General features: G+C 44.8%; 1 pseudogene; it reads left to right on the top strand.

Annotated features, from left to right (window-relative positions):
- The first annotated feature begins 825 nt into the window (after window positions 1-825).
- LOC115180175 (FYVE, RhoGEF and PH domain-containing protein 4-like) lies at window positions 826-5057 on the top strand (annotated as a pseudogene).
- Window positions 5058-9156: the final 4099 nt, after the last annotated feature.

Genomic DNA, 9156 nt, shown 5'->3' with positions numbered 1-9156 from the left:
AGGGTGCAGGAGAGCTCTACAGAAGAGAAGAAGATGGAGAGAGGGAGTGAGGAGGTGAGGGTGCAGGAGAGCTCTACAGAAGAGAAGAAGATGGAGAGAGGGAGTGAGGAGGTGAGGGTGCAGGAGAGCTCTACAGAAGAGAAGAAGATGGAGAGAGGGAGTGAGGAGGTGAAGGTGCAGGAGAGCTCTACAGAAGAGAAGAAGATGGAGGGAGGGAGTGAGGAGGTGAAGGTGCAGGAGAGCTCTACAGAAGAGAAGAAGATGGAGAGAGGGAGGGAGGGAGTGAGGAGGTGAGGGTGCAGGAGAGCTCTACAGAATAGAAGAAGATGGAGAGAGGGAGTGAGGAGGTGAGGGTGCAGGAGAGCTCTACAGAAGAGAAGAAGATGGAGAGAGGGAGTGAGGAGGTGAGGGTGCAGGAGAGCTCTACAGAAGAGAAGAAGATGGAGAGAGGGAGTGAGGAGGTGAGGGTGCAGGAGAGCTCTACAGAAGAGAAGAAGATGGAGAGAGGGAGTGAGGAGGTGAAGGTGCAGGAGAGCTCTACAGAAGAGAAGAAGATGGAGGGAGGGAGTGAGGAGGTGAAGGTGCAGGAGAGCTCTACAGAAGAGAAGAAGATGGAGAGAGGGAGGGAGGGAGTGAGGAGGTGAGGGTGCAGGAGAGCTCTACAGAAGAGAAGAAGATGGAGAGAGGGAGTGAGGAGGTGAGGGTGCAGGAGAGCTCTACAGAAGAGAAGAAGATGGAGAGAGGGAGTGAGGAGGTGAGGGTGCAGGAGAGCTCTACAGAAGAGAAGAAGATGGAGAGAGGGAGTGAGGAGGTGAGGGTGCAGGAGAGCTCTACAGAAGAGAAGAAGATGGAGAGAGGGAGTGAGGAGGTGAGGGTGCAGGAGAGCTCTACAGAAGAGAAGCTGTATAAGGTTGCCAACAAGCTTCTACTCACAGAGAGAGCCTATGTTGCTCGCCTTCACCTGCTAGACCAGGTCAGTGTGTCACTGTCAACTTCCCTGTTTCTGTTCATCCACTGTAGTTATCGCCACATGACTTGATCAGTATGTATTGATTAGCAATGTTTTAACATGTGTGTGTGGGCGCAGGTGTTCTGTGCTCGGCTGACTGAGGAGGCCGGTAAAGGCTTGTTCCCTGTAGATGTGGTGAGGACCATCTTCTCCAACATCTCCTCCATCCACACCTTCCACAGCCAGTTCCTACTGCCAGACCTGGAGACACACATGGGCCAATGGTGAGACAACCCAAATAGATGATGATGCAATTGAAGTACTTATCTATAATGGGACTGAAGGACATGATTGGATTGGAACCTTTTTATTCAATGAAAAATATGGTTATATTTTATGTAATTCATCCAGCCTCACAAAGACCACAGTGGTTTTAACATCCCTACATTAAATCGCTAGCATATCTAAACTGATTAAATAATATTTTTTTTAACTTTGATTTCCGACCCTTGACCCCACAGGTCTGTGAGCCCTCGTCTGGGTGATGTCATGCAGCAGCATGCTCCCTTCCTCAGGATGTATGCTGAGTGCGTGATGAGCTTCGACCACGCCATGGAGCTGCTTAGAGTCTGGACGGAGAGATCCGCACCATTCAGGAACGTCATACAGGATATACAGGTATGGTGGCTGGGCAGGGACACAGACTAAATCTCTGTTAACACTTTACCTGAATTTTTACATTTTATTTATTTTTATATTTCACCTTTATTTAACCAGGTAGGCCAGCTGAGAACAAGTTCTCATTTACAACTGCGACCTGGCCAAGATAAAGCAAAGCAGTGCGACACAAACAACACAGAGTTACACGTGGGATAAACAAACGTACAGTCAATAACACAATAGAAAAATCTATATACAGTGTGTGCAAGTGTAGTAAGATTAGGAAGGTAAGGCAATAAATAGGCCACAGGGGTGAAGTAATTACAAGTTAGTCGGGTGGGCTATTTACAGATGGGCTGTGTACAGGTGCAATGATTGGTAAGCTGCTCTGACAGCTGATGCTTAAAGTTAGTGAGGGAGATATAAGTCTCCAGCTTCAGTGATTTTTGCAATTCATTCCAAAGTCATTGGCAGCAGAGAACTGGAAGGAAAGGCGGCCAAAGTAGGTGTTGGCTTTGGGGATGACCAGTGAAATATACCTGCTGGAGCACGTGCTACGGGTGGGTGTTGCTATGGTGACCAGTGAGCTGAGATAAGGCGGGGCTTTACCTAGCAAAGACTTATAGATGACCTGGAGCCAGTGGGTTTGGCGACGAATATGTAGCGAGAACCAGCCAACGAGAGCATACAGGTCACAGTGGTGGGTAGTATATGGGGCTTTGGTGACAAAACGGATGGCACTGTGATAGACTGCATCCAATTTGTGTTGAGTGTTGAAGGCTATTTTGTAAATGACATCGCCGAAGTCGAGGATCGGTAGGAGAGTCAGTTTTACAAGGGTAAGTTTGGCAGCATGAGTGAAGGATGCTTTGTTTCGAAATAGGAAGCCGATTCTAGATTTAACTTTGGATTAGAGATGCTTAATGGGAGTCTGGAAGCAGAGTTTACAGTCTAACCAGACACCTAGGTATTTATAGTTGTCCACATATTCTAAGTCAGAACCGTCCAGAGTAGTGATGAATATCTTATTCATTCTCTTAATCTTCATTTCACCATTCACCTAATGAAAATCAATAGGAGCTAACTTTTCAGTGGTGAAAACATTTAGTCAATCTTGCCCTGTTGTTGATTTTCTGTTATCTTCCAGAGTCATGAGGTGTGTGGTAGTTTGACCCCGCAGCACCACATGTTGGAGCCGGTCCAGAGACTACCTCGTTATGAGATGCTGCTGAGAGACTACCTCAAGAGACTGCCTAATGACGACCCGGACCACAGCCATGCAGAGAGTGAGTTGACACCTGTCTCACTGTAGCATAGACATAGTCCAACATATAGTAGATCCACAAAGGCTGGCCTCACTTTTACTGTAGCATAGATCAAGTAGTCCTCATCACTAGCTAAGACTCAAGCAGTGTCATCACTTTTACTGTAGCATAGATCAGGTAGTCCTCATCACTAGCTAAGACTCAAGCTGTGTCATCACTTTTACTGTAGCATAGATCAGGTAGTCCTCATCACTAGCTAAGACTCAAGCAGTGTCATCACTTTTACTGTAGCATAGATCAGGTAGTCCTCATCACTAGCTAAGACTCAAGCTGTGTCATCACTTTTACTGTAGCATAGATCAGGTAGTCCTCATCACTAGCTAAGACTCAAGCTGTGTCATCACTTTTACTGTAGCATAGATCAGGTAGTCCTCATCACTAGCTAAGACTCAAGCAGTGTCATCACTTTTACTGTAGCATAGATCAGGTAGTCCTCATCACTAGCTAAGACTCAAGCTGTGTCATCACTTTTACTGTAGCATAGATCAGGTAGTCCTCATCACTAGCTAAGACTCAAGCGGTGTCATCACTTTTACTGTAGCATAGATCAGGTAGTCCTCCTCACTAGCTAAGACTCAAGCAGTGTCATCACTTTTACTGTAGCATAGATCAGGTAGTCCTCATCACTAGCTAAGACTCAAGCAGTCATCACTTTTACTGTAGCATAGATCAGGTAGTCCTCATCACTAGCTAAGACTCAAGCAGTCATCACTTTTACTGTAGCATAGATCAGGTAGTCCTCCTCACTAGCTAAGACTCAAGCAGTCATCACTTTTACTGTAGCATAGATCAGGTAGTCCTCATCACTAGCTAAGTACAGTATATCTAGAGACCATTTCTCTTTAGGCATAGAGGTCACTACTGTTAACCACTGTTACCATCGGTACTTCGTTATTTTGTTATCGGTTGGGACAGAAGTTTGACCTGCTTTGTTGTCTAACATCCTCTGTCCTGCCGTGTTGTCCTCTAGGAGAACCTGAAGAAGTTGCTGGAGATCTATGAGATGTTGGGGGAGGAGGACGTGATGAATCCCTCCAATGAGTTCATCAGGGAGGGATGCATCCTGATGCTGGCTTCCAGGAACTCCGCCATGGAGAGACACCTCTTCCTGGTTAGACCAGCTCACAATATTTTAATCTTTATTTTACAAAGGAAGTCCCATTGAGGTCAGACCACCTCTTTCCCAATGGAGACCTTATGGCGTTTAGGAGGATGCAACATTACATAATGTTGCTATAGAAATGTATAGTGTAGAACAGACATGATTTTCTGCTATGTATAATGTGAAATGAAATCATCTCTATTTTGTCAGAATCTTGCACTTCACTGACTAGGAACCACTGAACATCCATCCATATAACCCACACGTGTCAAACTCATTCCACGGAGGGCGGGGTTTCGCTCCACCCTTGTACTTGATGAATTAAGGTCACTAATTAGTAAGGAACTCCCTCGCCTGGTTGTCTAGGTCTTAATTGAAAGGAAAAAACGAAAACCCGCAGACACTCGGCCCTCCGTGGAATGAGTTTGACACCCCTGCATTAACGGGTCATTTAAGACTCTTGTGGCTCATACTTAAAACCCTCATGTCTTTCTTGCCTCTCCCTCCCCCTGCTGTCCATCCAGTTCAACAACATGCTGCTGTGCTGCACTCCTCGGTTCAGCCTGGGGGGGGGGGGGGGGCATCGGTTCACCGTGCGGACACGGATTGACGTGGAGGGCATGACGGTGCAGCGCACCACCAACGAACACCACCCCCACACCTTCCAGGTGTCTGGCAAGGAGATGACCCTGGAGAGGACCCTGGACCTACAGGCCAGGTGAGGAGAGGGGTGGGTTTCACTAATATAACTCACCTGAAGGTCTTGGATGGATGTATAGATTTTGTATAAACGTTAACATGTGGCTTGGTCTTTCCAGCTCTGAACAAGACGAAGAGGACTGGATAAAGGTAACAGTGCTTTGTCATATTGTGAAACATGTTTAAACTACCAATGGCACATAATGAGTATATAGAGAGAGTACACATCTGACGTGCCTTGTACTTTCAGGCTTTCCAGAACACTATTGATGTTTTCCGACAGAAGAATGAGACTTTTAAGTCAACTTCTAAAGAAGTAGAGGTATCTGTAAGGATTCCTTATTTTTGTGCAAAACAGAGACCGATAGAATGTTTTCTTCCATTCTTTTGTGTGCGTGTTTCTCCATCTGTACAGTATGCTCCCTGTATTAATATAGAGGGATTCATCACAGGCAAATGGGTGTGGAGGGGAACCGATCATTTATCAAAAGGGAAGGAGAAACAACACATTTGAGATCCTCTTGCGTGTACGGGTGGAAAAACAACACGGCGAGACTGATTTTGAGTGTTTGTCTTCGTTCCTGTGTGCGTGAACGGATGGAGGAGCTGGGTCGGCGTGCCCCTCGATGGATCAGGGACAATGAGGTGGCCATGTGTATGAAGTGTAGCGAACCCTTCAACACCCGATGGGGACACCACTGCAGAGCCTGTGGCTGTGTGAGTTAACACACACGTAAACACATGGACACACACACACACACACACTTCACATTCACTTTACTAAGGCTGGGGTGAGGTTACGATTAGTTGAAATGACATTCACGTTCAGTGTTGTACTTCCATTCTTTCTAACCATGACTTCCTGTGTGTCCACCTGTCTGTCAGGTGGTGTGTTGGAGGTGTTCAGACAACAAAGTAACTCTGGAGTACGATGGCAACAAGGTGAACAAGGTGTGTCTAGACTGCCACTCCGCCCTGACCCTCCGGGCCAACAGAGAGGAGAAGGGAGAGGGCAAGGAGGGGGGGCATTCTAGAGGTTTCACACCCCACCTCCCCATTTCCATCCCTACTATTTCCCCAAGATGTGAAGGCCTTGTCTAGGGTCCCCTTCTAAGGGACAGGTGACTGGTGTTGTCAATGAAAATGGGATGGTGGTTAATGACAATGCCATGGTTGGCAATGGCAAGGGGACGGTCATCAATGGCAACGAAAGTGTCACCGATAATGGTTACGGGAGTGTCGCCAATAGAAACAGGATGGCTGTCAATGACGGCAAGGAGGCTCGCTCAAACCGCCTCAGTGTTCAAACACACACTGTAGTGGCTTCCTTTCCTCTTTACCATAGCCACTGCCCAAGCCTGAAGCGGGGTTGTTTGGTACGCATACAGTCCACACTCAAGGTTTCCAAAAAGCCAAACATTCAATGTGATCCAGGGATATGGTGCAACAAAAATGTTTATTCTTCTTATATCTAACAGGAAAATGAATATCCAATCAACTTAAAACATAGGTTACTTGATATGGAAAATACACAATATGACCTGTCTGTATGTCTGTATATCTGTATGTCTGTATGGTCAAAAAACTATACCGCTCCCGCGTCTAGCAAGGACTCCTCCCCCCAAAGGCCCAACTTCCTGCTTTTATCCTAACACACTTACTGCAGTACAATGAATGGGCAAGAGGGGGGGGACAAAACTAAGTTACACTAACAACAAATGAATACATCTCAATCAGGTAAATATAAATCATAAAGGTACGTACCTAATATTTCATCATATACATTCATATTTACACAAATATACATGGAGCTCTGAATGTTCTGTCTTTTATACAAATATGTCCAAATCGGCTCTAACACACACTATCCCCCACTGCACTTGTGTTCAGTGTTAAGGCCTTAATGAGATGCAGTGAGCTCCAAAAGTATTGGGATAGTGACATATTTGAAATGCTACAATGACTGAGGTTAAAGTGCAGACTATCTGCTTTATTTTAAGGGGATTTTCATCCATATAGGGTGACCTGTTTAGAAATTACAGCACGTTTTGTACATAGTCCCCCCATGTTAGAGTATTGGGACAAAGTATTGGGACAAATTCACTTATATGGATATTAAAGTAGTACAAAGTATTTGCTCCCATATTCCTAGCATGCAATGATTACATCAAGCTTGTGACTCTACAACCTTGTTGGATGCATTTGCTGTTTGTTTTGGTTGTGTTTCAGATTATTTTGTGCCCAACAGAAATTAATGGTAAATAATATATTGTGTAATTTTGTTGTCACTTGTGTTGTAGAATAAGAATAGAATATGTTTCTAAACACTTCTACATTAATGTGGATGCTACCATGATTCCGGAACTTTTTACTACTTTAATACACATAAGTGAATTTGTCCAAATACCTTTTGGTCCCCTAACATGGGGAGGACTATGTAGAAAGGTGCTGTAATTTCTAAATGTTGGATGAAAATACCCTCATTAAAGTTGACAGTCTACACTTTAACCCCATAGTCATTGTATCATTTGAAATCCAAAGTGCTGGAGTACAGAGCCAAAATAAACAAAAATGTCACTGTCCTAATACTTTTGGCGCTCTCTGTATAGCGTAATCGGTTGGCAATGAGATGTATTTTGTGTAAAAACTCGAGAGAAGCAATGTGTTCTGCCTACCCCTATTTGAATAAGAAAATCAATTAACCTTAGTTTGTATTTGAAATGATTAACTTTTTGAAAAAATAAAGTTAAACTTGTTTAAAAGTGAAGCAAGGTGTTCATTTGAACTAGAAAATAAAAGTGTGAAACTTATCAGCTAAGTTTCTTATGGTAGCAGTATGTGTTATTAAAGAGATTCTCCTATACTTTTGTATACTTTTTCCCCAGTAGTTCTGAAAGTAGCACTCACAACCCAACAATGGTCCCCGAAAATTGCGTACTACATGCAGATATGTGGACCATGGCATTGCTCTCTCGATTAATCCCACCTGTGTAGGCGTGTTTTGCATCAGCTGGAAGTTGATTGCCTTCGATTTGGAACCGAGCTGCCTCCTGGGTTTGAACCAGGTGCCCGTTTCAAAGTCCACTGCGAAGTCTGCTCAAAACAAAACTGACATCATTAAACATGTGTATGTAGTTACTAGGATTCTGTGTTTTCCCATGCAAAAGGGATTGCTTTTGATAAAAAGGCTTTTATCTGTCTTCCCAATCAGACATTTTTTGAAAATTCTAACATTTTAGTTTATGGAAAATAGATTTTTCTGGAAGATGCACCATGCTGCCTTGTTGACAAAATGACAGAGCGGCGCAGATGACTGTTCCATTTGAGAAGGGCGCTCCTCTCTCCCCGCTTTCGCCCAATGATGTAAGGGGCCATAGACTGGTGCCCCGCCGACTTATAATTATAGGCTGCAACCTTTCTCTGCTGTGGCCACTGAGGTGTTCAATGGGGTTGAGGTCAGGGCTCCTGCAGGCCAGTCAAGTTCTTCCACACCAATCTCGACAAACCATTCCTGTATATACCTCGCTTTGTGCACAGGGGCATTCTCATGCTGAAAACAGGATAGGGCCTTCCCCAAACTGTTGCTAGAAAGTTGGAAGCACAGAATCGTCTAGAATGTCATTATATGCTGTAGTGTTAAGATTTCCCTTCACAGGAACTAAGGGGCCTAGCCCGAACCATTATTCCTCCTCCACCAAACTTTACATTTGGCACTATGTATTTGCTCCAGATAGCGTTCTCCTGGCATCCGCCAAACCCAGATTCGTCCATCGGACTACCAGATGGTGAAGCGTGATTCATCAGTCCAGAGAATGCGTTTCTACTGCTCCACAGTCCAATGGCGGCAAGCTTTACACCACTCCAGCCAACGCTTGGCATTGCGCATGGTGATCTTAGGCCTGTGTGCGGCTGCTCGGCCATGGAAAACGTTGTTTTCCAGTCAGAAGTGCTGTACCTGCACTTGTTTGTAACCCGAGAAGGTGGATGGGGGCTGTTGGTGATTGTTTTAGCAGAATAATGTTGTCTTTCATGGGCTTTATTTATCTTTCAATAATCAGTGTCAATACTGACACCACACTTCTACAGCAAAGTCTTCAACATCAGCAAGGCCTGCAACCCAACTACACGTAGCCTACTAACCACACAAATCAACACACACTGAATCCAGCTAGTCCAGCATTACCAACAGTTTCTCTAGCCCTGTTTATACCTGCTGTTAACATGCGCCCTGATCTTGTCTTTTTACACTTTTAAGATCCGATCACATCACAATGCGTAATTTAACATGTGGGCACAATCAGAATGTGGACAACATCAGGGCAAAGGCTGCATGTTACAACCAGGTATTAACAGGGCTGATCCCTCCCTCCTCTGATGCAGGTATCTTCACAGCACCAGTGAGAGGAGTCTACTACATCAGA

The sequence above is a fragment of the Salmo trutta genome, chromosome 40 (genome assembly GCF_901001165.1).
Source record: "Salmo trutta chromosome 40, fSalTru1.1, whole genome shotgun sequence".
NCBI classification, from domain to species: domain Eukaryota; kingdom Metazoa; phylum Chordata; class Actinopteri; order Salmoniformes; family Salmonidae; genus Salmo; species Salmo trutta.
Note: the sequence above shows the minus strand (reverse complement) of the source record. Positions and strands in the feature narration are given on the sequence as shown.